This window comes from Bufo gargarizans, chromosome 1, assembly GCF_014858855.1.
Source record: "Bufo gargarizans isolate SCDJY-AF-19 chromosome 1, ASM1485885v1, whole genome shotgun sequence".
Taxonomy (NCBI): Eukaryota; Metazoa; Chordata; class Amphibia; order Anura; family Bufonidae; genus Bufo; species Bufo gargarizans.
In genome coordinates this window covers 14,077,090-14,104,918 of record NC_058080.1, presented here as the reverse complement: position 1 = coordinate 14,104,918, position 27,829 = coordinate 14,077,090, and positions in this window count along the sequence as shown.

Sequence of the window (27,829 nt, the reverse complement as noted above, 5' to 3'; positions counted from 1 at the left end):
CTGCTATATCAGAGCTATTTGAAATCTATCCCAAAAAGGGTATATAATATTGAAGGTGCACATTGGGTCATTCAGAATAACTTCACACACACCCGCTACTGTGTATTTCCAAGTCTAATTCTGTCACTAAACCCATACCTGTCACCCAGCGCCTAAATACTAGGCCTCAAATTTAAATCCCTCTAAATCTCTCGTTACCGCTGTACTGTTGTTGCTGGGCAAGATATTTAGTGTCCGTCAAAGCACATTTTTTGTTCTGGGTTGAAGTACAATTCCCAATTTAGCAATTTCATAATTTAGTGGTTTCTGCTATATCAGAGCTATTTGAAATCTATCCCTAAAAGGGTATATAATATTGAAGGTGCACATAGGGTCATTCAGAATAACTTCACACACACGCTTCTGTGCATTTCCAAGTCTAATTCTGTCACTAAATCCATACCGGTGACCCAGCGCCTAAATACTAGGCCTCAAATTTAAATCCCTCTAAATCTCTCGTTACCCACCGCTGTACTGTTGTTGCTGGGCAAGATATTTAGTGTCCGTCAAAGCACATTTTTTGTTCTGGGTTGAAGTACAATTCCCAATTTAGCAATTTCATAATTTAGTGGTTTCTGCTATATCAGAGCTATTTGAAATCTATCCCTAAAAGGGTATATAATATTGAAGGTGCACATAGGGTCTTTCAGAATAACTTCACACACACGCTTCTGTGCATTTCCAAGTCTAATTCTGTCACTAAATCCATACCGGTGACCCAGCGCCTAAATACTAGGCCTCAAATTTAAATCCCTCTAAATCTCTCGTTACCCACCGCTGTACTGTTGTTGCTGGGCAAGATATTTAGTGTCCGTCAAAGCACATTTTTTGTTCTGGGTTGAAGTACAATTCCCAATTTAGCAATTTCATAATTTAGTGGTTTCTGCTATATCAGAGCTATTTGAAATCTATCCCTAAAAGGGTATATAATATTGAAGGTGCACATAGGGTCATTCAGAATAACTTCACACACACGCTTCTGTGCATTTCCAAGTCTAATTCTGTCACTAAATCCATACCGGTGACCCAGCGCCTAAATACTAGGCCTCAAATTTAAATCCCTCTAAATCTCTCGTTACCCACCGCTGTACTGTTGTTGCTGGGCAAGATATTTAGTGTCCGTCAAAGCACATTTTTTGTTCTGGGTTGAAGTACAATTCCCAATTTAGCAATTTCATAATTTAGTGGTTTCTGCTATATCAGAGCTATTTGAAATCTATCCCTAAAAGGGTATATAATATTGAAGGTGCACATAGGGTCATTCAGAATAACTTCACACACACGCTTCTGTGCATTTCCAAGTCTAATTCTGTCACTAAACCCATACCTGTCACCCAGCGCCTAAATACTAGGCCTCAAATTTAAATCCCTCTAAATCTCTCGTTACCGCTGTCCTGTTGTAGCTGGGAAAGTTATTTAGTGCCCGTCAAAGCACATTTTTTGTTCTGGGTTGAAGTACAATTCCCAATTTAGCAATTTCATAATTTAGTGGTTCCTGCTATATCAGAGCTATTTGAAATCTATCCCAAAAAGGGTATATAATATTCAAGGTGCACATTGGGTCATTCAGAATAACTTCACACACACGCTTCTGTGCATTTCCAAGTCTAATTCTGTCACTAAATCCATACCGGTCACCCAGCGCCTAAATACTAGGCCTCAAATTTATATCCCGCTGAATTTGAATACAATACATTGGGCCAAATAATATATTTGTTGTTGTGGTGAACCATAACAATGAGAAAAACATCTAGTAAGGGACGCGGACGTGGACATGGTCGTGGTGGTGTTAGTGGACCCTCTGGTGCTGGGAGAGGACGTGGCCGTTCTGCCACATCCACACGTCCTAGTGTACCAACTACCTCAGGTCCCAGTAGCCGCCAGAATTTACAGCGATATATGGTGGGGCCCAATGCCGTTCTAAGGATGGTAAGGCCTGAGCAGGTACAGGCATTAGTCAATTGGGTGGCCGACAGTGGATCCAGCACGTTCACATTATCTCCCACCCAGTCTTCTGCAGAAAGCGCACAGATGGCGCCTGAAAACCAACCCCATCAGTCTGTCACATCACCCCCATGCATACCAGGGAAACTGTCTCAGCCTCAAGTTATGCAGCAGTCTCTTATGCTGTTTGAAGACTCCGCTGGCAGGGTTTCCCAAGGGCATCCACCTAGCCCTTCCCCAGCGGTGAAAGACATAGAATGCACTGACGCACAACCACTTATGTTTCCTGATGATGAGGACATGGGAATACCACCTCAGTATGTCTCTGATGATGACGAAACACAGGTGCCAACTGCTGCGTCTTTCTGCAGTGTGCAGACTGAACAGGAGGTCAGGGATCAAGACTGGGTGGAAGACGATGCAGGGGACGATGAGGTCCTAGACCCCACATGGAATGAAGGTCGTGCCACTGACTTTCACAGTTCGGAGGAAGAGGCAGTGGTGAGACCGAGCCAACAGCGTAGCAAAAGAGGGAGCAGTGGGCAAAAGCAGAACACCCGCCGCCAAGAGACTCCGCCTGCTACTGACCGCCGCCATCTGGGACCGAGCACCCCAAAGGCAGCTTCAAGGAGTTCCCTGGCATGGCACTTCTTCAAACAATGTGCTGACGACAAGACCCGAGTGGTTTGCACGCTGTGCCATCAGAGCCTGAAGCGAGGCATTAACGTTCTGAACCTGAGCACAACCTGCATGACCAGGCACCTGCATGCAAAGCATGAACTGCAGTGGAGTAAACACCTTAAAACCAAGGAAGTCACTCAGGCTCCCCCTGCTACCTCTTCTGCTGCTGCCGCCTCGGCCTATTCTGCTGCTGCCGCCTCGGCCTCTTCCTCCGCCTCTGGAGGAACGTTGGCACCTGCCGCCCAGCAAACAGGGGATGTACCACCAACACCACCACCACCACCTCCGTCACCAAGCGTCTCAACCATGTCACACGCCAGCGTTCAGCTCTCCATCTCACAAACATTTGATAGAAAGCGTAAATTCCCACCTAGCCACCCTCGATCCCTGGCCCTGAATGCCAGCATTTCTAAACTACTGGCCTATGAAATGCTGTCATTTAGGCTGGTGGACACAGACAGCTTCAAACAGCTCATGTCGCTTGCTGTCCCACAGTATGTTGTTCCCAGCCGGCACTACTTCTCCAAGAGAGCCGTGCCTTCCCTGCACAACCAAGTATCCGATAAAATCAAGTGTGCACTGCGCAACGCCATCTGTAGCAAGGTCCACCTAACCACAGATACGTGGACCAGTAAGCACGGCCAGGGACGCTATATCTCCCTAACTGCACACTGGGTAAATGTAGTGGCAGCTGGGCCCCAGGCGGAGAGCTGTTTGGCGCACGTCCTGCCGCCGCCAAGGATCGCAGGGCAACATTCTTTGCCTCCTGTTGCCACCTCCTCCTTCTCGGCTTCCTCCTCCTCTTCTTCCACCTGCTCATCCAGTCAGCCACACACCTTCACCACCAACTTCAGCACAGCCCGGGGTAAACGTCAGCAGGCCATTCTGAAACTCATATGTTTGGGGGACAGGCCCCACACCGCACAGGAGTTGTGGCGGGGTATTGAACAACAGACCGACGAGTGGTTGCTGCCGGTGAGCCTCAAGCCCGGCCTGGTGGTGTGTGATAATGGGCGAAATCTCGTTGCAGCTCTGGGACTAGCCAATTTGACGCACATCCCTTGCTTGGCGCATGTGCTGAATTTGGTGGTGCAGAAGTTCATTCACAACTACCCCGACATGTCAGAGCTGCTGCATAAAGTGCGGGCCGTCTGTTCGCGCTTCCGGCGTTCACATCCTGCCGCTGCTCGCCTGTCTGCGCTACAGCGTAACTTCGGCCTTCCCGCTCACCGCCTCATATGCGACGTGCCCACCAGGTGGAACTCCACCTTGCACATGCTGGACAGACTGTGCGAGCAGCAGCAGGCCATAGTGGAGTTTCAGCTGCAGCACGCACGGGTCAGTCGCACTACAGAACAGCACCACTTCACCACCAATGACTGGGCCTCCATGCGAGACCTGTGTGCCCTGTTGCGCTGTTTCGAGTACTCCACCAACATGGCCAGTGGCGATGACACCGTTATCAGCGTTACAATACCACTTCTATGTCTCCTTGAGAAAACACTTAGGGCGATGATGGAACAGGAGGTGGCCCAGGAGGAGGAGGAGGAGGATGAGGAAGAGGGGTCATTTTTAGCACTTTCAGGCCAGTCTCTTCGAAGTGACTCAGAGGGAGGTTTTTTGCAACAGCAGAGGCCAGGTACAAATGTGGCCAGCCAGGGCCCACTACTGGAGGACGAGGAGGACGAGGATGAGGAGGAGGTGGAGGAGGATGAGGATGAAGCATGGTCACAGCGGGGTGGCACCCAACGCAGCTCGGGTCCATCACTGGTGCGTGGCTGGGGGGAAAGGCAGGACGATGACGATACGCCTCCCACAGAGGACAGCTTGTCCTTACCCCTGGGCAGCCTGGCACACATGAGCGACTACATGCTGCAGTGCCTGCGCAACGACAGCAGAGTTGCCCACATTTTAACCTGTGCGGACTACTGGGTTGCCACCCTGCTGGATCCACGCTACAAAGACAATGTGCCCACCTTACTTCCTGCACTGGAGCGTGATAGGAAGATGCGCGAGTACAAGCGCACGTTGGTAGACGCGCTACTGAGAGCATTCCCAAATGTCACAGGGGAACAAGTGGAAGCCCAAGGCCAAGGCAGAGGAGGAGCAAGAGGTCGCCAAGGCAGCTGTGTCACGGCCAGCTCCTCTGAGGGCAGGGTTAGCATGGCAGAGATGTGGAAAACTTTTGTCAACACGCCACAGCTAACTGCACCACCACCTGATACGCAACGTGTTAGCAGGAGGCAACATTTCACTAACATGGTGGAACAGTACGTGTGCACACCCCTCCACGTACTGACTGATGGTTCGGCCCCATTCAACTTCTGGGTCTCTAAATTGTCCACGTGGCCAGAGCTAGCCTTTTATGCCTTGGAGGTGCTGGCCTGCCCGGCAGCCAGCGTTTTGTCTGAACGTGTATTCAGCACGGCAGGGGGCGTCATTACAGACAAACGCAGCCGCCTGTCTACAGCCAATGTGGACAAGCTGACGTTCATAAAAATGAACCAGGCATGGATCCCACAGGACCTGTCCGTCCCTTGTCCAGATTAGACATTAACTACCTCCCCATAACCATATATTATTGGACTCCAGGGCACTTCCTCATTCAATCCTATTTTTATTTTCATTTTACCATTATATTGCGATGCTACCCAAAGTTGAATGAACCTCTCCTCTGCCTGTGTGCTAGGCCTAAATATATGCCAATGGACTGTTGCAGTGGTGGGTGACGTGAAGCCTCATTCTCTGCTATGACATGCAGACTGATTCTCTGCTGACATGAAGCCAGATCCTCTGTTACGGGAGCTCTCTCCTCTGCCTGGGTGCTGGGCCTAAATTTATGACAATGGACTGTTGCAGTGGTGGGTGACGTGAAGCCTGATTCTCTGCTATGATATGAAGACTGATTCTCTGCTGACATGAAGCCAGATTGTCTGTTACGGGACCTTTCTCCTCTGCCTGGGTTCTGGGCCTAAATTTATGAAAATTGACTGTTGCAGTGGTGGGTGACGTGAAGCCTGATTCTCTGCTATGATATGAAGACTGATTCTCTGCTGACATGAAGCCAGATTGTCTGTTACGGGACCTTTCTCCTCTGCCTGGGTTCTGGGCCTAAATTATGAAAATTGACTCTTACAGTGGTGGGTGACGTGAAGCCTGATTCTCTGCTATGATATGAAGACTGATTCTCTGCTGACATGAAGCCAGATTCTCTGTTACGGGACCTCTCTCCTCTGCCTGGGTGCTGGGCCTAAATTTATGACAATGGACTGTTGCAGTGGTGGCTGACGTGAAGCCTGATTCTCTGCTATGACATGCAGACTGATTCTCTGCTGTCATGAAGCCAGATTGTCTGTTACGGGACCTCTCTGCTCTGCCTGTGTGCTAGGCCTAAATATATGCCAATGGACTGTTGCAGTGGTGGCTGACGTGAAGCCTCATTCTCTGCTATGACATGCAGACTGATTCTCTGCTGTCATGAAGCCAGATTGTCTGTTACGGGACCTCTCTGCTCTGCCTGTGTGCTAGGCCTAAATATATGCCAATGGACTGTTGCAGTGGTGGGTGACGTGAAGCCTCATTCTCTGCTATGACATGCAGACTGATTCTCTGCTGACATGAAGCCAGATTGTCTGTTACGGGACCTTCTCTGCTCTGCCTGTGTTCTAGGCCTAAATATATGCAAATTGACTGTTACAGTGGTGGGTGACGTGAAGCCTCATTCTCTGCTATGATATGAAGACTGATTCTCTGCTGACATGAAGCCAGATTGTCTGTTACGGGACCTTTCTCCTCTGCCTGGGTTCTGGGCCTAAATTTATGAAAATTGACTCTTACAGTGGTGGGTGACGTGAAGCCTGATTCTCTGCTATGATATGAAGACTGATTCTCTGCTGACATGAAGCCAGATTGTCTGTTACGGGACCTCTCTCCTCTGCCTGGGTGCTGGGCCTAAATTTATGACAATGGACTGTTGCAGTGGTGGGTGACGTGAAGCCTGATTCTCTGCTATGACATGCAGACTGATTCTCTGCTGACATGAAGCCAGATTCTCTGTTACGGGACCTCTCTCCTCTGCCTGTGTGCTAGGCCTAAATATATGCCAATGGACTGTTGCAGTGGTGGGTGACGTGAAGCCTCATTCTCTGCTATGACATGCAGACTGATTCTCTGCTGACATGAAGCCAGATCCTCTGTTACGGGACCTCTCTCCTCTGCCTGGGTGTGCTGGGCCTAAATATATGACAATTGACTGTTGCAGTGGTGGGTGACGTGAAGCCTGATTCTCTGCTATGATATGAAGACTGATTCTCTGCTGACATGAAGCCAGATTGTCTGTTACGGGACCTTTCTCCTCTGCCTGGGTTCTGGGCCTAAATTTATGAAAATTGACTCTTACAGTGGTGGGTGACGTGAAGCCTGATTCTCTGCTATGATATGAAGACTGATTCTCTGCTGACATGAAGCCAGATTCTCTGTTACGGGACCTCTCTCCTCTGCCTGGGTGCTGGGTAGTGTTGAGCGCGAATATTCGAAAAGCAAATTTTTTTCGCGAATATCGCAACTTCGCGATTTCGCGAATATTTCGAATATAGTGCTATATATTCGTAAAAACGAATATTCGTTTTTTGTTTCCCCCCCCCCCCCACAAAATTACAGTACACATATAATTGATTGTTTCCCAAAGGTCCAACAGCTCAGATCTTACTCACATTGCCTAGAAAGTGATTGAGGCGCGAATCTTCGTAAGGCGATTTTATTAGCGCACATGCGAATATCGGCACGTCCCAGAACAGAGGCAAAGGGCTTTGCATTCATACATTAGTGAATTGAGTTGCGAATCTTCGTAAGGCGATTTTATTAGCGCACATGCGAATATCTACACTTGTCCCAGAACAGAGGCAAAGGGCTTTGCATTCATACATTAGTGATTGAATTGAGCTGCGAATCTTCGTAAGGCGATTTTATTAACGCAAATGCAAATATCTACACTTGTCCCCAGAACAGAGAGGCAAAGGCCTGTGCATTCATATAGTATAGCACCATATTCGCGAATACGTAGAACTTCGTAAAATTCGATTTACGAATATTCGTATTTTTTATTTTACTTTCCACCTTACAGATTACATTGATCTGTACTCTGTCAACTACTGTCATCACCCCCCACTGTATCTCGATTGATTCCCAAAAGTCTCACATTCCCTAGAAAGTGATTGAGGTGCGAATCTTCGTAAGGCGATTTTATTAGCGCACATGCGAATATCTACAGAGGCAAAGGGCATTGCATTCATACATTAGTGATTGAATTGAGTTGCGAATCTTCGTAAGGCGATTTCATTAGCGCACATGTGAATTTTGCATAGCATATGTATTATGCGATGCGAAAATTCGAATTATCGCATATGCGAAATAATAACGAATTTGAATAATCGCGAATATTTTACGAATATTCTTTCGAATATTCACAAAATTTCGCGAATTCGAATATGGGACATGCCGCTCAACACTAGTGCTGGGCCTAAATTTATGACAATGGACTGTTGCAGTGGTGGGTGACGTGAAGCCTGATTCTCTGCTATGACATGCAGACTGATTCTCTGCTGACATGAAGCCAGATTGTCTGTTACGGGACCTCTCTCCTCTGCCTGGGTGCTGGGCCTAAATATATGCCAATGGACTGTTGCAGTGGTGGCTGACGTGAAGCCTCATTCTCTGCTATGACATGCAGACTAATTCTCTGCTGACATGAAGACAGATTCTCTGTTACGGGACCTCTCTCCTCTGCCTGGGTGCCGGGGCCTAAATATCTGAGAATGGACTGTTCCAGTGGTGGGTGACGGGAAGCCAGATTCTCTGCTATGGAACCTCTCTCCAATTGATTTTGGTTAATTTTTATTTATTTAATTTTTATTTTAATTCATTTCCCTATCCACATTTGTTTGCAGGGGATTTACCTACATGTTGCTGCCTTTTGCAGCCCTCTAGCTCTTTCCTGGGCTGTTTTACAGCCTTTTTAGTGCCGAAAAGTTCGGGTCCCCATTGACTTCAATGGGGTTCGGGTTCGGGACGAAGTTCGGATCGGGTTCGGATCCCGAACCCGAACATTTCCGGGATGTTCGGCCGAACTTCTCGAACCCGAACATCCAGGTGTTCGCTCAACTCTACATATTATTTATAAATCTGGGCCTAATATAGTGTTCATATTCTGTGAGTTTCTGTGAGTTTCTGTGACATATACTGTCCTGCATCCAAAAACTGAGTTTGTATTGCAAATTCCAATAATCTGGGCCTAATCTAGTGTCCATAGTGTGTGGCTTTCTGTGACATATATAGTACGCCATCCGAAAACTGTTTCTTTAGAGTAAATTTAAATAATCTGGGCCTAATCTAGTGTCCATAGTATGTGGCTTTCTGTGACATACATTACGCCATCCGAAAACTGTTTCTTTAAGGCAAATTTAACTAACCTGGGCCTAATATAGTGTCTATATTCTGTATGTTTCTGTGACATATACTGTCCAGCATCCGAAAAACGGACTGTAAAACAATCTGCGCCACATCTAGTGACAAAACCATTAATATGAAGAAGGCGAGCACTAAGGGCCGGGGAAGTGGGCGTGATGCTGATGGTGCACGCAATAAAACTGTGCCTGCTGCCAGTGCACCAGAAAAAAAAACATCCACCGTACCCAGCTTCATGTCCAACTTAGCTGGGCGGCGCAGGACAGCACTGTCCAAGTTGGACCAGTGCGAACTGTTGGTCGGTTGGATTGGTGAAGATAATGCTTCCAGTTGGTTAAGCACCACTCTCTCTTCCACCAAGTCCAGTCTCTGTAGCCAAGAGTCTGGTCAACCGAATCCTCTCTCTTCCTTCCTCCCACCATGGAGAGGCCTGCCAAACGAGTGATCCCACACTCGGATAGTCCGAGGAGCTCTTTCCAGCACCACTATTTCATTTGGCCCTCGCGCCCAGCATGTTTGAAGAGGGACCTGAGATATTGTGCCCTGATTCCCAACCTCTTGAGCCTTTAGAGTTTCAAGAAGATGACGGTGGTGAATGGCAATTATTCGTTCACGAGGTGGATGATGATGAGACACAGTTGTCAATCACTGAGGTTGTGGTTAGTCAGGAGGATGAGCAGAGTTAGGAAGTGGAAGAGGAGGTGGTTGACAATGAGGTCACTGATCCAACATGGCTAAGGTGAAAAGCCGAGCGAGGACAGCAGTACAGAGGGGGAGGGATCCGCAGCACCGGAACAGGCTGGAAGAGGCAGTGGGGTTGCAAAAGGGAGAAGTCGTCCCACACCAAACAGGCCGGCAACCGTTACACCGAGAACCTCTATGTGTAAATCTACCTTGCCAAGGGGTAGGTGTTCCGCAGTATGGCGCTTTTTTGAGGAAAGTGCAGACAACAAAAGAGTGTTAGTTTGCAACCTGTGCCATACCAAAATGAGCGGGGGCGTGAACACTAGAAACCCCACCACCATCAGCATGATCCACCACATGGCATCCAAGCACTCTAATAAGTGGGCCGAACGCCTAGGTCCACAATCTGGGTCTGCGGGTCACACCACTGATTCCTCTTCCCCTATGTTACGTGCTGCTGGCCAATCCCCTGTCGAAGGCGCAGGTTCGGATGCCCCTGGACCTTTGCATGAACCATCAGCAACAACATCCACTTCCTTGTCCCAGTGCAGCGTTAAAATGTCTATAACAGTTATTTGAACGCAAGCGCAAATCACAGGCCATAGCACTAAATGCGCAACTTTCGAAATTACTGTCCTTTGAAATGTTGCCATTTAGGCTTGTGGACACTGAGGCCTTCCACAGCCTGATGTCGGCGGCCATCCCTCGGTATGCAGTCCCCAGCCGCCACTATTTTTCATGGTGTGCCGTGCACACCTTACACCAGCATGTGTAGTGTCCCACTAGGTAAAGGTGGGCACTACACAAAGGGGTTAACGTGTTTACTGCCTTAATGTTATGTGTATGCATTTCCTGTGTTAACTGGGTGTCAGGCCTGTCAGGGTGCTGTTTAGCCTCCCAGGCGTTAGAGGGAGCTAGAGAGCCCTAGTTATATATAGGACGGCCCAGATAGGGGAGAGGCAGTGTATTCCAGGGGACTAGAGGAGTCACCTAGTCAGCCTGAAGCTCCTGAGGCTAAGGATAGCTCAGTTGAGATACCCCAGTAGTAGGACAGCACCTCCTGGGAGAAACCTGCAGCCATCTTTCCCATCCAGCAGTGAAGACAGCTAGGAACAGAAGGTATTGTAACCTAGTCAAGTGCCAATACTGGAGGAAGGATTTTATACCAAGGATTTAAGCCAGCAATTAGGCATCCGGGCCTTGGGATCCAGCCAGCTAGAATAGCTGTGGGGATAGAGCAGCATTGTACTGCAAAGCATTAACTGTTTACCCTCCAAGTATCTTGCAAGATAGAAACCTGCTGTGACATAAGCCTGCTGTGCATTTGGAACTGTAAAGGACTGCATTATCATCTTCTGTAACTACATGTACAAAGTTGGACTGTTTTCACCAAGTAAAGCAACGTTTGGTTCACCAACTGCGTACTCATTAATCCTCCTGCAAACCGGTGTGCCACCGCTACAGGCACTGGCGTCACGATCCTTAAAGGGACCTTACCTAAGGCACTCAAAACACCTGCAACATCCAGGGCACCTCACACACCATCAGGCCTGGTCCCTCCATACAGAGTGTGCCCCAGAGGAACTAGTGTCTGCCTCTCTTTCACTGTTGCATGCCTGCCCAGGGTTCTCCTCAGAAAAGTGAGTAACCCTCGATTGCCCATACCGTGACCTCACGGTCGCTAATACCCTGCAGGTCTGGCGTGCTGCATAAATTGGCGTCACAAACAGGATACGATCATTCCTGCGCCATTGCGGATATAAAAACTGTGTGCCATTATTTGCCTTAAAGTGACCAAGCCCTAATTGCTTTATTGAAAATTGCTGGGCCAAAGAGAACTGTAATAATTTGCGGTGTGAAGATTGTATTGTCTGGACTGTTTGCTGCTTACTTAAGCCACCGCTTGCTGTCAGTGAATCGACAGCGATTTTGCCCACTTAACCTGAATTCAATTACAAGTGCGCCTTGTGGAATCGTTTGGTGCGAAAAAGAGGACTTTGGCGCGAAAAGAACCAGGCGGAGTCATCGCCCAGCCAACAAGGAGGAAGAACGCCGCCCTGTCTGGAAGTAAAGGTGCCGCCTACCAGAGTCCCGTAGCTACGAGAGACTGCGCCCACCTGCTGACGCTGTACGCAGGACGCTCGATGCCGTAGCCACGCATCTCGCGAGATCTGGAGCGAGCATCACCGGAGTAAGTACAGACTTTAAACTTTTGCCGGCTCTTCCGATTACCTTACTGGAACATTCCCGACCCCTGCCAGGGCACCGGAGAGGATCCCTTTAGTGACCAAAGACTTTACTGTGAAAAAGTTATTACCATTGCCGCTCCGGTCCGCTCCGCAACAATTAAAGGGCCATACCCACATATTAACGCCATGTCCGCACCTGAGGAAATCGGGCAGGCGGCCCCAGTCGTGCCTTCTGAAGTACCCACAGCCGACTCAAGGGCCCCTGCCGCCGCGGCCCCCTGGTTCCCACGTTATTAAGGGGAAGCCCACAAGTTAAAAGACTTTAGGGAGCAGATACTGGCCTTGTTCCGGCTTTATCCCGTAACTGCCGAACAACAAATGGAGATCCTCCTAGCTCAGTTAGAAGGGGCCGCCCGCAGGGAAGTCATGTCATGGCCCCGCTCTGAGAAGAGTAGCCTGGAACAAATTTTTGACCGTTTGGGCACCACATTTGAGGCCAGAACGGTGTCAGAAGTTAAAATGCGTTTCTTCAGCAGAAAGCAGCAGCCTGGAGAGTCGCTCCGCGATTTTGCCCTGTCCTTACAAGAGACACTGAGAGCTGCAGTCCAAGTGGATCCTAAAGAAGCTGAGGACCAGGACCGGACTCTTAGAGAGCAATTCATTGCGGGCATAAGTACTGAGCATTTAAAGGGCCAGCTACGGATGTTGTCAGCTCAACACCCCCACTGTACATTTTTGGATTTTAAGGAATTGGCCATCAGTATACTAGGCCAGAACCCTGCCGCAGCGCCAGCAGCCTGCACTGAACCTCAGGCTTGTCAGCCAAAGACTGTTAATGTGGGGCCTGCAGGAGTCAGTCAGGCCACCCAGGCTCCAGTCACAGATGTAGTGGCAGCACTAATGGAGCAAGTGAACCATCTTACTCTAAGCTTAGAGAAGGTGTGTAAGAAAATCGAGGAGTGGGAGAGACCATTGTTACTGGAAGATGAAGGCCCTTTTCCTCCAAGACTCCCACCTGCCTATAGGGATGTATATCCAAAAGAACCTGATGGGCGACCGAGTTACCGGTCCAGAAGTAGAAAGCAGCCTGTCTGCCACCACTGCAAGAAATATGGACATACTGAATCAATGTGCTGGCAGTTACAACGGGCAACCCCTGAGGCAGAGGACCGCCCCTCGGGAGGTAGAACAGTAGGTCCAAAGGATCCAAGCTGGATGCCTAAATATGTCGGATCCCGTCCAAAAATTAATATATGTATCAACGGGATAACCCTTTGAAGCCCTGTTGGACACTGGGTCACCGGTCACAGGTCACCACCATTCAACGGCCTGCCTTTGACAAGTTCTGGGATCCAAGTCTCCTCACCCAGCCACCAGAATCCTGGCTAGATATTATCGCCAGCAACGGTAAGCCAGTGAAAGTCCATGGGTATTGGGAACCTACCCTTTAGGTGGGAGAAGCCACCCTGCCCCAGCAAGGCGTAATTGTGGTACAAGCAGGAGATAAAGGAGGACACCCTGTGATTTTAGGGACCAACGTTCTAAAAAATTGTTACTCCGAAGTGCTTGACGCCTTAAATCAAACTATATCTTCAGCCTCACCTGCTTCCAGAAGAGTTATTCAAAAGATTATTAGTGTGCTGTGTGCTCAACAAAGGTTCGCCAACAAGAAAGGAGAAATTTGTACTGTCCGGATCCGGGATAACCGGCCAGTAATTCTGCCTCCAAATTCCCAGATCATCCTGTGGTGCCGGGCTGTGCTAGAGATCCAGGGCCAGGACTATCAAGCCCTAGTGGAACCTATTCCCACTGAAAATCATCCCTTCATACGGACAGCCAAGAGCCTGGTGACCGTGTCTCAAGGTAAAAGTGCCTGTCCGTTTAATTAACTTTGGTGATTATCCCGTTACTCTCCTTAAGCATTGCCTGTTGCTCAGCTTTTCCAAGTGTCTTTCCAGGATGTGATCAGTCTGCCTGCCACGGAGGCGTTCCAGACCACACAGAGCAGCAGCACCCCTACAACATCCTGGTGGGAAGAACTACATGTGGGGAACGAATCCACCCCAAAGGAGCAAATAGAGGGAGTCCTGAAGCTGGTGAAGGAGCACCACCAGGCTTTCAGCAAACACTCCACGGACTACGGAGAGGTCAGTGTAATCAAACACACCATACCCACTGGCTCTCATCCTCCTATTAAGGAGAGATACAGACCCATCCACCTACTACCTATCAGTCTGTGAAAGAGATGATACAAGAGATGAAAGACTCTAATATAATCCGGGACAGTCATAGTCCCTGTTCTGCGCCCCTAGTTCTTGTCCGGAAAAAAGATGGCAGCATAAGGTTCTGCGTGGATTACAGAAAAATTAATCAAATCACCCACAAAGATGCATATCCATTGCCACGCATTGAAGAGTCCTTGACTGCCCTGGGGTCATCAGCCTATTTCTCCACCTTGGACTTAACCAGTGGGTACTGGCAAGTACCCATGGCCCCCGAAGATCGGGAAAAGACTGCTTTCACTACACCTATGGGCCTGTTTGAATTCAATTATATGCCATTTGGACTGTGTAACGCTCCAGGAACGTTCCAGAGGCTGATGGAACGTTGTTTAGGCCATAGGAATTTTGAGACTGTACTATTATACCTGGATGATGTCATTATCTACTCCAAGACGTATGAGGACCATTTAAAGCACCTGGGTGAGGTATTTCAAGTTCTTACTAAATATGGCCTCAAAATCAAGCCATCCAAGTGCCACCTGCTGAAACCAGCCGTCAAATATCTCGGGCACGTTGTCAGTGCCGAAGGAGTACAGCCTGATCCTGATAAACTTGCTGCTGTCCGCAACTGGCCTACTCCTATGACCGTGAAAGAGGTGAGAAGCTTTCTCAGTTTTGCAGGGTATTACAGGCGTTTCATCCCGCATTTCGCACAAATTGCGGATCCCATCCAGGAACTCCTGAGGGGGCATCCAAAGAAGAGCCCAAAAACTCCTATTCCTGTTGAGTGGAATGAAGAACGGTAAATTGCCTTTCAACTCCTAAAGAAGAAGTTGACTGAACCCCCTGTTCTGGGTTACCCAGATTATCAGAAGCCATTCCACCTCTACACAGATGCCAGTAAAAGAGGCCTGGGGGCCGTGTTGGCTCAAGTGCAAGATAACAAAGAAAGGGTAATTGCCTACGCCAGCAGATCCCTGAAGGGAGCTGAAAAGAACGACCAGAATTACAGTTCTTTCAAGCTGGAGTTTCTTGCCTTAGTGTGGGCTGTGACCGAAAAGTTTAAAGACTATCTCGCTGCCACACCATTTGTTGCCTTCACGGACAATAATCCCCTGGCGCATCTAAATACCGCCAAATTAGGGGCACTGGAGCAAAGATGGGCCTCCCGCCTTGCCAACTATGACTTTACTGTGAAATACCGGGCAGGCCGCTCCAATGATAACGCTGATGCTCTGTCGCGGCTTCCCACTGCAGAGGCCCCAGATGAACTAAAAGATGCCTGGGAAGAAGTGGAAATGCCAGCGTTCTACAATAAATTTGCCCAGCAGGATAATATCCGTACTGAAGATCTCCCTGCTGCTGATCCTCCCTCATCAGATGGTCCTGAGTCCAGAGGTGATCAAGAAAGATGGATTAAGCTCCAGTCCGAAAGTAGAGTCCTCGGTGAACTGCTTGACTTCCTTACCGACCAAGGGTCTGCGTTTGAGTCGCAGCTGTTTCATGAGATGTGCCTGCTGCATAACTGCCAGAAAGTCCGGACCACCGCCTATCATCCGCAAGGTAACGGACTCTGTGAAAAAATGAATAAGACTCGCATTGAAATGTTGAGAGCAGTACCCCCTGAGACGAGGGTTGATTGGCCTACTCTGTTGCCGCAGCTCATGTACACTTACAACAACACCATCCATTGTTCCACCGGTTACACCCCGTTCTATTTGATGTTTGGCCGACAATGGAGATTGCCTGCGGATCACTCCCTGGGTGTACAAGTACCGGATGTGATCAACCCACTGCCAAGGACGGATTTTGGTAGTGGAACACCAAAGACGTCTCCGCAATGCTAAGGAGATCGTCCAGGAACGCATGGAGAATGTGCGAGAAAGGCAGCAAAAAGACTATGACCAGGCTGCCCATGCGGAACCCCTGGCTCTTGGAGACAAGGTGTGGTTGAAAAACAATCACCGGACCAGCAAATTGGACAGCAAATGGGAAAGGATTCCCTATATTATTACTGCCATCCCCAATGCTGCAGCACACATTTATCAAGTCTCCAGAGAAGGAAAAGGTTCCCAAGTCGTCCACAGGAACCACCTCAAACCTTGTATAGAAGGAGAACCAGCGGCAGAGGATATGGAGCCTGAGCCTTCTGAAGAGGAGTTGCCAGCTCCACCTATGGACCCTATGCAGGCTGTGGAGAACTTAATCCATGACAAGGAGCCGCTCCACTGGCTCCTCACGCCCTGGTTGAATTTAACGGTTCCTGCTCCCGTTCCTGTCAGCCCTCAGCCTCAGGACACCTTACCCCAGAGAGCTCCTGAAGAAGCTCCAGAGGCGGTGGGCTCCTCTGACCTTCCTGAATCCAGGCAGGAAGAACCCCTGCCAGTAAGGAGGTCCACCCGTTCTACCAGGGGGCACCCACCTGTGAGGTTTGGAGACTACATTATGGGCCCAGGTAGCCCCTCACGGGAAACCCCTGTTTGACCCTTTGCAAGCCGGAGTACGGACTCATTTATATGCCTTGAGCCTCCCAGGACTTTTGTTTGTTTGCATTCTTATGGACTGTTTACAGTTAAAGTTTTATAATGGACTATCCTGGTTTATTGATACGCTGCACCAGGTCAGCGCCCCTGTTCCTTTACATATCCTGAGAGAATAGAACGACGCCCCTTTTCACCACTCCTTTCAGTGACACTATTTGTCAATTTTTTTATTGTTAATGTGGTGATTGCTGTATATGCATGTTCTCATTTGTCTTTCAGGTTGCCGCTTCCAGATAGGCGGGCCCTCCATGTTGCGCCGAGGACGGGCAACGTCATAGCGTGGGGGTATGTAGTGTCCCACTAGGTAAAGGTGGGCACTACACAAAGGGGTTAACGTGTTTACTGCCTTAATGTTATGTGTATGCATTTCCTGTTTTAACTCGGTGTCAGGCCTGTCAGGGTGCAGTTTAGCCTCCCAGGCGTTAGAGGGAGCTAGAGAGCCCTAGTTATATATAGGACGGCCCAGACAGGGGAGAGGCAGTGTATTCCAGGAGACTAGAGTAGTCACCTAGTCAGCCTGAAGCTCCTGAGGCTAAGGATAGCTCAGTTGAGATACCCCAGTAGTAGGACAGCACCTCCTGGGAGAAACCTGCAGCCACCTTTCCCATCCAGCAGTGAAGACAGCTAGGAAAAGAAGGTATTGTAACCTAGGCAAGTGCCAATACTGGAGGAAGGATTTTATACCAAGGATTTAAGCCAGCAATTAGGCATCCGGGCCTTGGGATCCAGCCAGCTAGAATAGCTGTGGGGATAGAGCAGCATTGCACTGCAAAGCATTAACTATATACCCTCCAAGTATCTTGCAAGATAGAAACCTGCTGTTACATAAACCTGCTGTGCATTTGGAACTGTAAAGGACTGCATTGACATCTTCTGTAACTACATGTGCCAAGTTGGACTGTTTTCACCAAGTAAAGCAACGTTTGGTTCACCAACTGTGTACTCATTTAATCCTCCTGCAAATCGGTGTGCCACCGTTACAGGCACTGGCGTCACGATCCTTAAAGGGACCTTACCTAAGGCACTCAAAACACCTACAACATCCAGGGCACCTCACATACCATCAGGCCTGGTCCCTATCTACAGTGTGTGCCCCAGAGGAACTAGTGTCTGCCTCTCTTTCACTGTTGCATGCCTGCCCAGGGTTCTCCTCAGAAAAGTGAGTAACCCTCGATTGCCCATACCGTGACCTCACTGTCGCTAATACCCTGCAGGTCTGGCGTGCTGCACATGTGTCCCAGAACATCACCCGTGCCCTTACCAATGCAGTTACTGGGAAGGTCCACTTAACCAAGGACACATGGACAAGTGCTGGTGGCCAGGGACGCTACATTTCCCGGACGGCACACTGGGTGAATGTTGTCGGGAGTGAGTCGTACCCTGGGATGGCACAGGTGCTACCCATGCCCAGGATTGCAGGCCCTACATCCATCAGGGTCTCCGCCAGCAGCTATGTTACTGGCTACAACCCCCACTTCTCCTCCTCCGCCGCCACTTCCACTTCCAGCAGCAGTCAGGCATCAGTCGCTAGCTGGAAGCAGTGTAGCACAGGCCGTGCTGAAGTTGATCTGCTTAGGGGATAAACAGCACACCGCTGCAAAGCTGTGGCAGGGTATAAGGGACCAGACCGAGCTGTGGCTCCTCCCACTCAGCCTACAACCAGGCATGGTTGTGTTTGACAATGGCCGTAACTTGGTGGTGGCTTTAGAGCTCGGCAACCTAACACACATCCCATGCCTAGTCCACGTCTTAAACTTAGTGGTTTAGCGGTTTCTCAAAACCTACCCCAATTTGCCAGAGCAACTAGTGAAGGCGCGCCGCGTGTGTGCCCAAGTCGTCCACAGCTTCAGCCGGTCTGTCACTGCTGTAGCAGCGCTTGCGTCTTCCAGCTCACCGACTGTTGTGCGACGTGCTGAAACTCTACGTTCCACAAGATGGCCAGGCTTTGTGAGCAGCAGAGGGCAGTTGTGGAATACAAGATGCAACATGGTCATCGCCTTTCAAGTCAACTGCCACTATTCACAAGCGAGGAGTGGGCATTGATGTCAGACCTCTGTGAGGTTTAAAAAAACTTTGATAAATCCATAAAGATGGTTTGTGGCGATAACGCTTTTATCAGTGTAACCATCCTACTGCTGTGTCTACTCAAATGATCGCTGCTCACAATTAAGAACGACACTCTGAATAATGAGGAGGAGCTGGAGACAGTTGCCTCTCCTACAGAGGGTAGTACCCATGAAACTTTAATTTCATCTGTTCAGCGTGGATGGGTAGAAGAGGAGTAGAAGGATGAGTAGATGGAGAGTCATCCTGATGTCGACATCGAAGTCTTGCCTGTTGGTACTCTGGCACACGTGGCTGGCTTCATGTTAGGCTGCCTTTCTCGCCACCCTCACGTTATACGCAATTTAGATAACACGGATTACTGGGTGTTCACCCTTATCAACCCCCACTACAAAGAGAACTTCTCATCTCTCAATCCTGTGGTGAAGAGGACGAGTAAAACGGTGCAATACCAGAAGGTACTTGTTGAGAAATTGCTCCAAAATTTTCCAAATGACAACGCTGGCGGCAGAGTCTGTACTTCCTTAGGCAACCGAGGAAGGGAGACAAGGGGAATACACAGCAGTTCCAACAAAGGCAGGGCAACAGTCTCCAAGGCATGGGACACTATCATGAAACCCCGCCAGCAACCTCACCCTGAAGCGCGGCCTAGTGGAACAAGGAGGGAAAAGTTTTGGAAGATAGTGAAGAAATACATAGCAGACCGTGTCAGCGTCCTAAATGATCCCTCAGTGCCTTACAACTACTCGATGTCCAAGCTGGACACGTGGCATGAACTTGCGCTCTATGCCTTGGAGGTGTTAGCCTGCCCTGCAACCAGCGTTTTGTCTGAGCGTGTATTTAGTGCTGCTGTCATGATGCACTCTGTGCGGAAGCGAGGACGGCCGGGGCGCGCTCGCATCATCCGCTCGCCCGGCGTCGCCCACTCCCATGGTAACCACGTTGGGGCTGAGTGCCGAGCGTCTCACTCGGCTGCATTGAGACTCCGGAGTCGAGTGACGCTGGCCATGTCACACGACTCCACCAGCGCCCTATTTAAACAGGCAATCTGCTGGCCACAGATTGCCTGTTATTGAGGTTCTTACTGCGATATACTTACCTGGTTTGTTGCTCCTGCTTGGCTTCATATTCTCCACACGTCTCATCCTTTGGTCTTGGCGTTTCCTCCTGGTTTTGACTCCGGCTTCTCCTGACGATCCTCTGTTTGTTCCTCCGGTACCTTTCTGCTCTCTTGGTTATTGACGCGGCTTTCTTGTTTTCCCTGCACTTTCCTAGCTAAGGGTTTGTCGACCAGTTGTCCCTTGTCGCTAGGACTTGCGAGGCAAGTACGCAGGGACAGGGGTGCTAATGGAGTTCAGTGGTCACTTCCCTACCCCCTGTGTGTGTGACAGCTGCTGGTGGCATTATAACAGATAAGCTTATCCGCTTCTCCACTGGCAATGCTTACAGGTTGACTCAGATAAAAATGAAGAAGGCCTGGATTGCCCCTGACTTCTCAACTCCACCAGAGGAGAGCTGAGCTGATGATGAACATAAAGGCAATTTCAATCTATCATTTATAATGTACTCAATCTACTAGTGTATTCCCATGCACCTTTTCCATCACAAAAAAGAGTATATGGTTTAATCTTGTTTTCTCCTCCTCCTCCTCCTCATCCAGATTGCATATATTCCCTCCACTCTAATTTTATTAATAGGGTCAGCTCACCTGCAGGCACTCACATATAATGTTTTACAGCGTCTGCTCACCTGCAGGCACTAGCATATAATGTTTTAGAGGGTCAGCTCCCCAGCGCACTCGCATATAATGTTTTAGAGCGTCAGCTCACCAGCAGGCAGTCGCCCCTAATGTTTTAGAGCATCAGCTCAGCAGCAGGCACTCGCATATAATGTTTTAGAGTGTCAGCTCACCAGTAGACACTCGCATATAATGTTTTACAAGGTCAGCTCAGCAGCAGGCCCTCACATATAATGTTTTACAGGGTCAGCTCACCAGCAGGCCCGCACCTAAAATCTTTTACTGGGTCAGCTCACCTGCAGGCCCGCAACTCAAATCTTTTACAGGGTCAGCTCACCTGCAGGCCCGCAACTCATGCTGCCTTGCTTTGAAGTAGTAGCCATAGTCGTTTATCAGGCTCACTCTCCAAAATCGAACAATGGTTCCCCATTACCGGTGGTCATCATGTTAGGCGCATAAAATAACATTGAAAGTTGATAGGGAAGATATCAAAATGGATCGTGGATATCAAAATGGATCGTGGACGTCACAGAGATGTGCGATCAAGCAGAAGCTATCTAGAGTCAACAAAGCGGCAGCAGGGCCTTTCCTGTATAACATTCCCTGTAATTTTTTATTACTCATTCCAATAACAGAGCATCGTAAGAGTCCTGTATTGTTATTTATCATTACTACCTCCCCAAGTCGGGAGTGGGTAATTGCCACGCGCCTGCTGCCTTCCTTGGATTCTTGTACTTTAATAACTTGACCTACCCTCTCTGGGTGGTTCAGAATTAGGAAAAAAAGGGGCAAGGCAGCAACAGCCAATCAGATTTGAGCGATTGACCTCCCTTGGATGTGGTATCCCTTTCTCAAGCTCCCTCTTCGGCACCGAACTTTGATTCCCCGTTACCCGTGATCACCATGGTAGGTGCAGAAAAAAGCATCGAAATGCATTGTCGTCGTCATGGGGACGTGCAATCGCCTAAAAGTTATCTAGAGCCAACAAAGCGGCAGCAGGCCCTCACCTACAAGTCCAGTCTCAGTAGCCAAGAGTCTGGTCAGCACAATCCTTACCATGATGGCACACTGGGTGAACGTTGTGGAGGCAGGGAGCAAGTTGGCTTCTGGCACCAGACTTGCCCTCAAAGTGTACTCATTTCAATAACAGGGCTGCTTAGAAGTGCTGTATTGTTATTTATCGTCACTACCTCCCCGAGTCGGAAATGGATAATTGCCCGGCGCCTGCTGCCTTCCTTGGAATCTGGGGCTTTAATAACTTAACCCACCCTATCTGGGTGGTTCACAATTTGGAAAAAAGGGGCAAGGCAACAACAGCTAATCAGATTCCATTGACCTCCCTTGGATGTGGTATCCCTTTCTCAAGCTCCCTCTCCGACATTGAAGCCTGATTCCCCGTTACCCTTGATCACCATGGTAGGCGCAGAAAAGAACATCGAAAGTTGATAGAGCAGATATCCAAATGGATCGTCGCCGTCACGGGGACGTGCAATCGCCCAGAGGTTATCTAGAGTCACCAATGCAGTCCCTCGCTCCTAAGGTTTTAGATGGTCAGATCAGCAGGCCCTTGCTCCAAATGTTTTTGAGGATCACCAGCAGGCCATCAATCATAATTTTTCAAGGGTGTGTATGATGCCCTCCTTTATGTGTAACAAAGTGTGTTTTGGAGTGTCGGTTCCTTGTAATTTTTTGCAGCCCTTTCACTTAGTGCATAGGCTTTATGAGTGTAGGAGTCCCACTACCTGAGCAACTGTACTACAATGTGAATGAGGCCCTCCTTTATGTGATATACAGGCTGTTTCGGAGTGCCTTTTCCTTGTAATTTTTGGCAGCCCTTTCACTTAGTGCAGAGGCTTTATGAGTGTAGGAGTCCCACTACCTGAACTATTGTACCACAGTGTGAATGAGGCTCTCCTTTATGTGGTATACAGGCTGTTTCGGAGTGCCTCCTGCTTGCAATTTTTTGCAGCACTTGCACTTTATATACAATTGAATATACGGGAAAGAATGTTTCCGAACAATTCTTCATGTAAAATTTATTTTTTGGGGGGGTTTTGTGCGTATTTTTGTCAAAAAGTGGCGTACAACTCGGACAACGTGGTTCCCAGCAGCAACCTGGGAGTCCAAGATGCATCCAGACCTCGTCCCCATGCTGTTTCTGTCACTTTCTGACCTTTTCCAATGGACCAGGCACCCTCCCCTCTTCAAAGCAGGGAGTGCCTGGTTGTCTCCCATTGACTTCCATTATACTCGGGTGCTCGGTCGAGCACACGAAAATAGCTATGTGTTCGGCCCGAACACCCGAATACTTTGGTGCTTGATCATTAATATAAATAACAACTGTTTCTATTCACTGCCAGCAAGCAGAGCTCCTTAAGGTGACTGTACCCTTGCATAGATTGCACAGTTAGGACACAAGCTACTAAACCAAACTCACATTATGTTAAAAATGTGCCTGAGCATTGCAGTGTCCTGTAGTCACCACCAGAGGGAGATAACGACAGGTAGATCTGTACTGGTTCCCTCTACTGCTGGGACTTTCCACCTTCCACTTGTGCATTTACTGGTCTGATAAGATTCGCCTTCAGCCAGGACAATTTACTTTACCACTACTCCATGCATACAGCCATGAAGCCATCTTGCGAACCAGTGATTAAATGTTATATTAAGTCACCTTAAAGGGAAACTGTCAGCAATTTCTTTCAGGGAGGCTCAAAGAAGGGAGCGATGCAAAAACCTGCCCCCCACTGGTGATGTGCACTGCATCATGGGGCTCAGCCTCGGCATCTGAACATGCTCCTATGGGTGGTTCATGGTAGGATATATACAGTATATATTCTAGTTGTGGTGGCGGGAGCGTGCTCTCTGGTGGCAGTGGGTGTGCCATCCTTGATAGGTGGGGGGTGTTACCAGGACTCTTTTGTATACATGGGGGCAGGTTCAGACTTTACTGTCACCATGCAAATGTTTTTGTCTCCAGAGATCAGGGAGCCCCCTGCTGGTCACAAGTGGTTGGCTGACAACATCAGCTAAACCAGGGGGTGGACAGTGGTCGAGGGAGTCCTTCCCAGCTGTAGAGCATTGCCCAGACCACACCGCTACGCCATGAGAGGAGCTCAATGGTGTGAAGGGGACAAATCTGATCTGCATGGAGAATGGGGGGTCTGGTCTCTGGTCTGTGTTAAAATGGTGTCCGGTCTGGGGTCTTAACAGGATTTGTGGGGGCGCGGAGGTCTGGGACCTGTATCGATGGTGGATCTGGGTGCTGTAATAATATTGGGTCTGGTCTCGGGTCTAAACAGGATTTGTGTATTTTTAGTTTTTTTTTAGAAAGGAGGGCTGGTGTGCTGGAGGCGGTCATATGTACTATATGAGATCTCAATGCGGTAGCTTGGGATTTGAGATGAGCGAATTTAATATTTTGACATTCGTTCACGCTTCGTTTGGTCGTAAAAGCAAAATTGCGTTATGTATTCCGTTACCATGGACCATAACGCAATTCTATGACGGAATGCATAACGGAAACGTAACGGATCCGTTATGCAGGCCATAGACTTCTATTATGACGGAATAAATAAGGAAATGACTCTAAAGGCATTCTGTCATAGAATTGCGTTATGGTCCGTGGTAACGGAATCCATAGCGCAATTCTGCTTTTACCACCAAACGAAGCGTGAACAAATTTCCTAACATCAAATTCGCTCATCTCTAGTTGGGACACGTCCTATATAAAACAGCAGAGTCATAAGTTTAATATTTTTGAGCTATGAGCTGCACTTCCCATCTTCAGAATCATCTGATGACCCTAGTAGGATTTTAGGGACGGCTCAGAGGGGTCGACCTTATCAGGGCAAGTCCTCCGCTACCTGCACATACAGAGCCGTTCAGGCCAAGTAGGGGCACACTAGGGGAAGTGACCTGGCTCTGTGGGGGGCCCCTCCGACCTTTCATCCGGTGTAAGACTGTTCCTTTTTAGCAAGTGCGCAGGAATCAGATTTTGCACCTTTATATATGGAGTTAGACCTTGTTGATTACTCTGGACTACTCTCCTCTAGATAGATCATCAGCTTCTGATCAGCCGGGGTCCGACACCCGGGACCCCCATCGATCAGCTGTTTGAGAAGGCAGCGGCGCTCCAGTAGCACCGTGGCCTTCTCACTGTTTACCGCCGGCCCTCTGACGTCACGACTAGTATCAACTAGCGTGGGCGCGGCTAAGCTCTGTTCACTGAATGGAGCTTAGCTCCGCCAACGCTAGTTGATAATAGTCGTGACGTCAGTGGGCCGGCGGTAAACAGTGAGAAGGCCACGGCACTACTGGAGCGCTGCTGCCTTCTCAAACAGCTGATCGATGGGGGTCCGATCAGAAGCTGATGATCTATCTAGAGGATAGATCATCAGTTAAAACAAAGTGCAGAACCCCTTTAAGTTACCCAGGCCTAGACTCTTGAGGCAAACTAGCCATGTTAATTTGTTAAAGGGGCATTCCCATCGCTAGCATATGTACCCATTATCTGATAGGTGCAGGTCCCACTCTATATCAAGAACAGAGCGGGAAAAGTGGTGGCAGCAGGACCCCTGGTTTCCCCAGGTCCGGCCACCACAAAGCGCTCTCCCCATAGAAGTGGATGGGAGCACGCCGTTCCCATTTATTTCTATGGGGCCGACGGAAATAGCGGCCTCATAGAAATGGATGGAGGGCGGTTGTGCATGCGCAGTGCGCCCCCCCACCACTTTCAGGTCTCCGTTCTCGGTGTAGGTGCGGGTCCTAGTGATATGACCCCATTGTCTGAGATGGGAATACACCTTTAATACTACTTGTTGCTCTGTTTTTTGCACATTCCTTAACTACTGTAAAGTGTGGTTGTGTAATTCGATGCTGTATTTATACTGTTGGGGCCTGGCAGGATTCCTAACGGTAGGATTGGATAAGAACTTTCTGAAGTGAATGAGGTTTTCTCTGAAAAAAAAATTAATTCAAAAGAAATATAAACCTTCCTACCTCACCCCTCATAGGATCTCAAGGTGCGTCCGGGTGCAGGAGAATGGTTATAAAATTTTGTCTAGATGGTATAAAACGCTGGATAAAATTGCTCTCCTGTACCCCGACGTACCCGACTTATGCTGGAGATGTGGTTCAGAAAAAGGCACCTTCATCCACATTTGGTGGAATTGGCCCCCCCTATTAAGTTGGTGGAAACAGATCTTCTCTATTAGCAACTCTTTATGTGGTTCTAACGCCTCGTGCACACCTGAGATCGCTCTCTTATCCATGATAAATGTTATGGTCTGATGTTACATTTGTTATCAGCTGCCCGTCTCCTAATCCCCTTGAAATGGCGCTGTGCTGAAATCCCCTCTATTGATCAATGGATGAACAAAGTTGACCAAATCTATCGCCTTGAAGAACTTTCCAACTGGGAGTTAGGCACTAGAAAGAAATTCCTCTTGACTTGGTCAGCCTGGAGGAAGCACAGAAATTTCTCCTAATCTGACCTACTCCAAAACCCAATTTCTCTCTCCTACACTCCGTATGTCGTTATGCCCTTGTTAAGACTTGAGTCATTTGCTCATGGCCTCAAGAGATGTATGGCACACTGGATACTATTGATTTACTGTCCGAATGTTTAAATTTAATTCCTTTGCACTGGAATGTGATTCGTTGCCTTTATATGCTATTGTACTGATCTCTCATTTAAATATCTCCTGCTGCGTCAGGATTTAACAGATACTCCTAACACTGGAATGTATCCTTTACTTGTTGATATATAAACTAAAAAACAATAAAAATTGTTTATACAAAAAAGAAATATAAACCTTCCTTTAAAACAGCCTTTAAGAAGTTGATGAAGGTGTATAAAGAGCAGATCACCTCCTGGTGGGAGGTCCAATCGAAAACAAAGAGCATGAAAATGCCCCCTATTGGAGACCCCTCTTGCATCGATGTGTTTTTGACTCAAACATGTGAGGACTTAGGCCTCATGCACACGACCGTTCCGTTTTTTGCCGTCCTCGAACCGCAGATCCGCAAAAAATGGAAGCCGCTCGTGTGCCTTCTGCAATTTGTGGAACGGAACAGACGACCCATTGTAGAAATGCCTATCCCGGACAAGAATAAGACATGCTATATTTTTTTTGCGGGGCCTCGGAACGGAGCAACGGATGAGGAGAGCACACGGAGTGCTGTCTACATCTTTTGCGGCCCCATTGAAGTGAATGGGTCCGCACCCGAGCCGCAAAAACTGAGGCTCGGATGCGGACCCGAAAAACGGTCATGTGCATGAGGCCTTAGAGAAACTGACATTAAACAAGCACAGGTTCAATTGTACAAAGGCTGAGCACAAAGCCATGGTAGATCTTAAAAATGAGAGGACGGGGGTAATATCGTACCGCTGGATGCCCCACAATATAAAAAGACGTGCCACGATTTACTCAAAGAGACATATGAAAAACCGCAATCAGGCCCCACAACAATTTCTCCAAATGAACTCTTGGGCGATTATTTCTTGCCAAACGTCCCACAGAGGCTACATTTCATAGTCTCCTTAAAGTTTATAAATGACTTAACCCCTTAAAGGGACACCCCATAGTCTCAGGGGTGTGCAGTGTAAGTCAAAATGTCAGCATTTACATAGACGAGACACGATTTGTTAAAACCTTACCCTCTTACATTAGGGATACGGGAGATCTTCTCTGACATTTGGAGGGGGATCTCTAGAAGAGGACACTTGTTTAGCCTCCATTGACGTGGAGGTGCATTGTTCTTCGATTCCACTGGGAGTTCTTCAATTGTCACTGGGAGTTCTTTTTGTGGAACGGGCGGATCGCGGGCCCATTAAAGTGAGTGGGTCAGCGATCCGCTGTGTGTTGTGTAATTATTTCAATTATCGCGAATAATATCCGAATTTTTTTTCGCGTATTGCGATTATTTATCTTGATAGTATAAGGCAACATTCCTATGCTAATTGACTATGGCTAGGCTAATATGCGTATTTTACGAAATTTCGTGATTTGCTCTAACTTCGTCTCTTAGAATATTACGAATATTCTAAAAGACGAAGTTAGAGCAATATTACGAAATTTCGTAAAATACACATATAGATTGTAATTTAGCTAATATAGTGCTATATTATATTCTAAAAGACGAAGTTAGAGCAATATTACGAAATTTCGTAAAATACACATAGATTGTATTTAAGCTAATATACTGCTATAGTAATATTTTTTAATAGTGTACATATTTTACAAAAACTTAAGTTCAGAA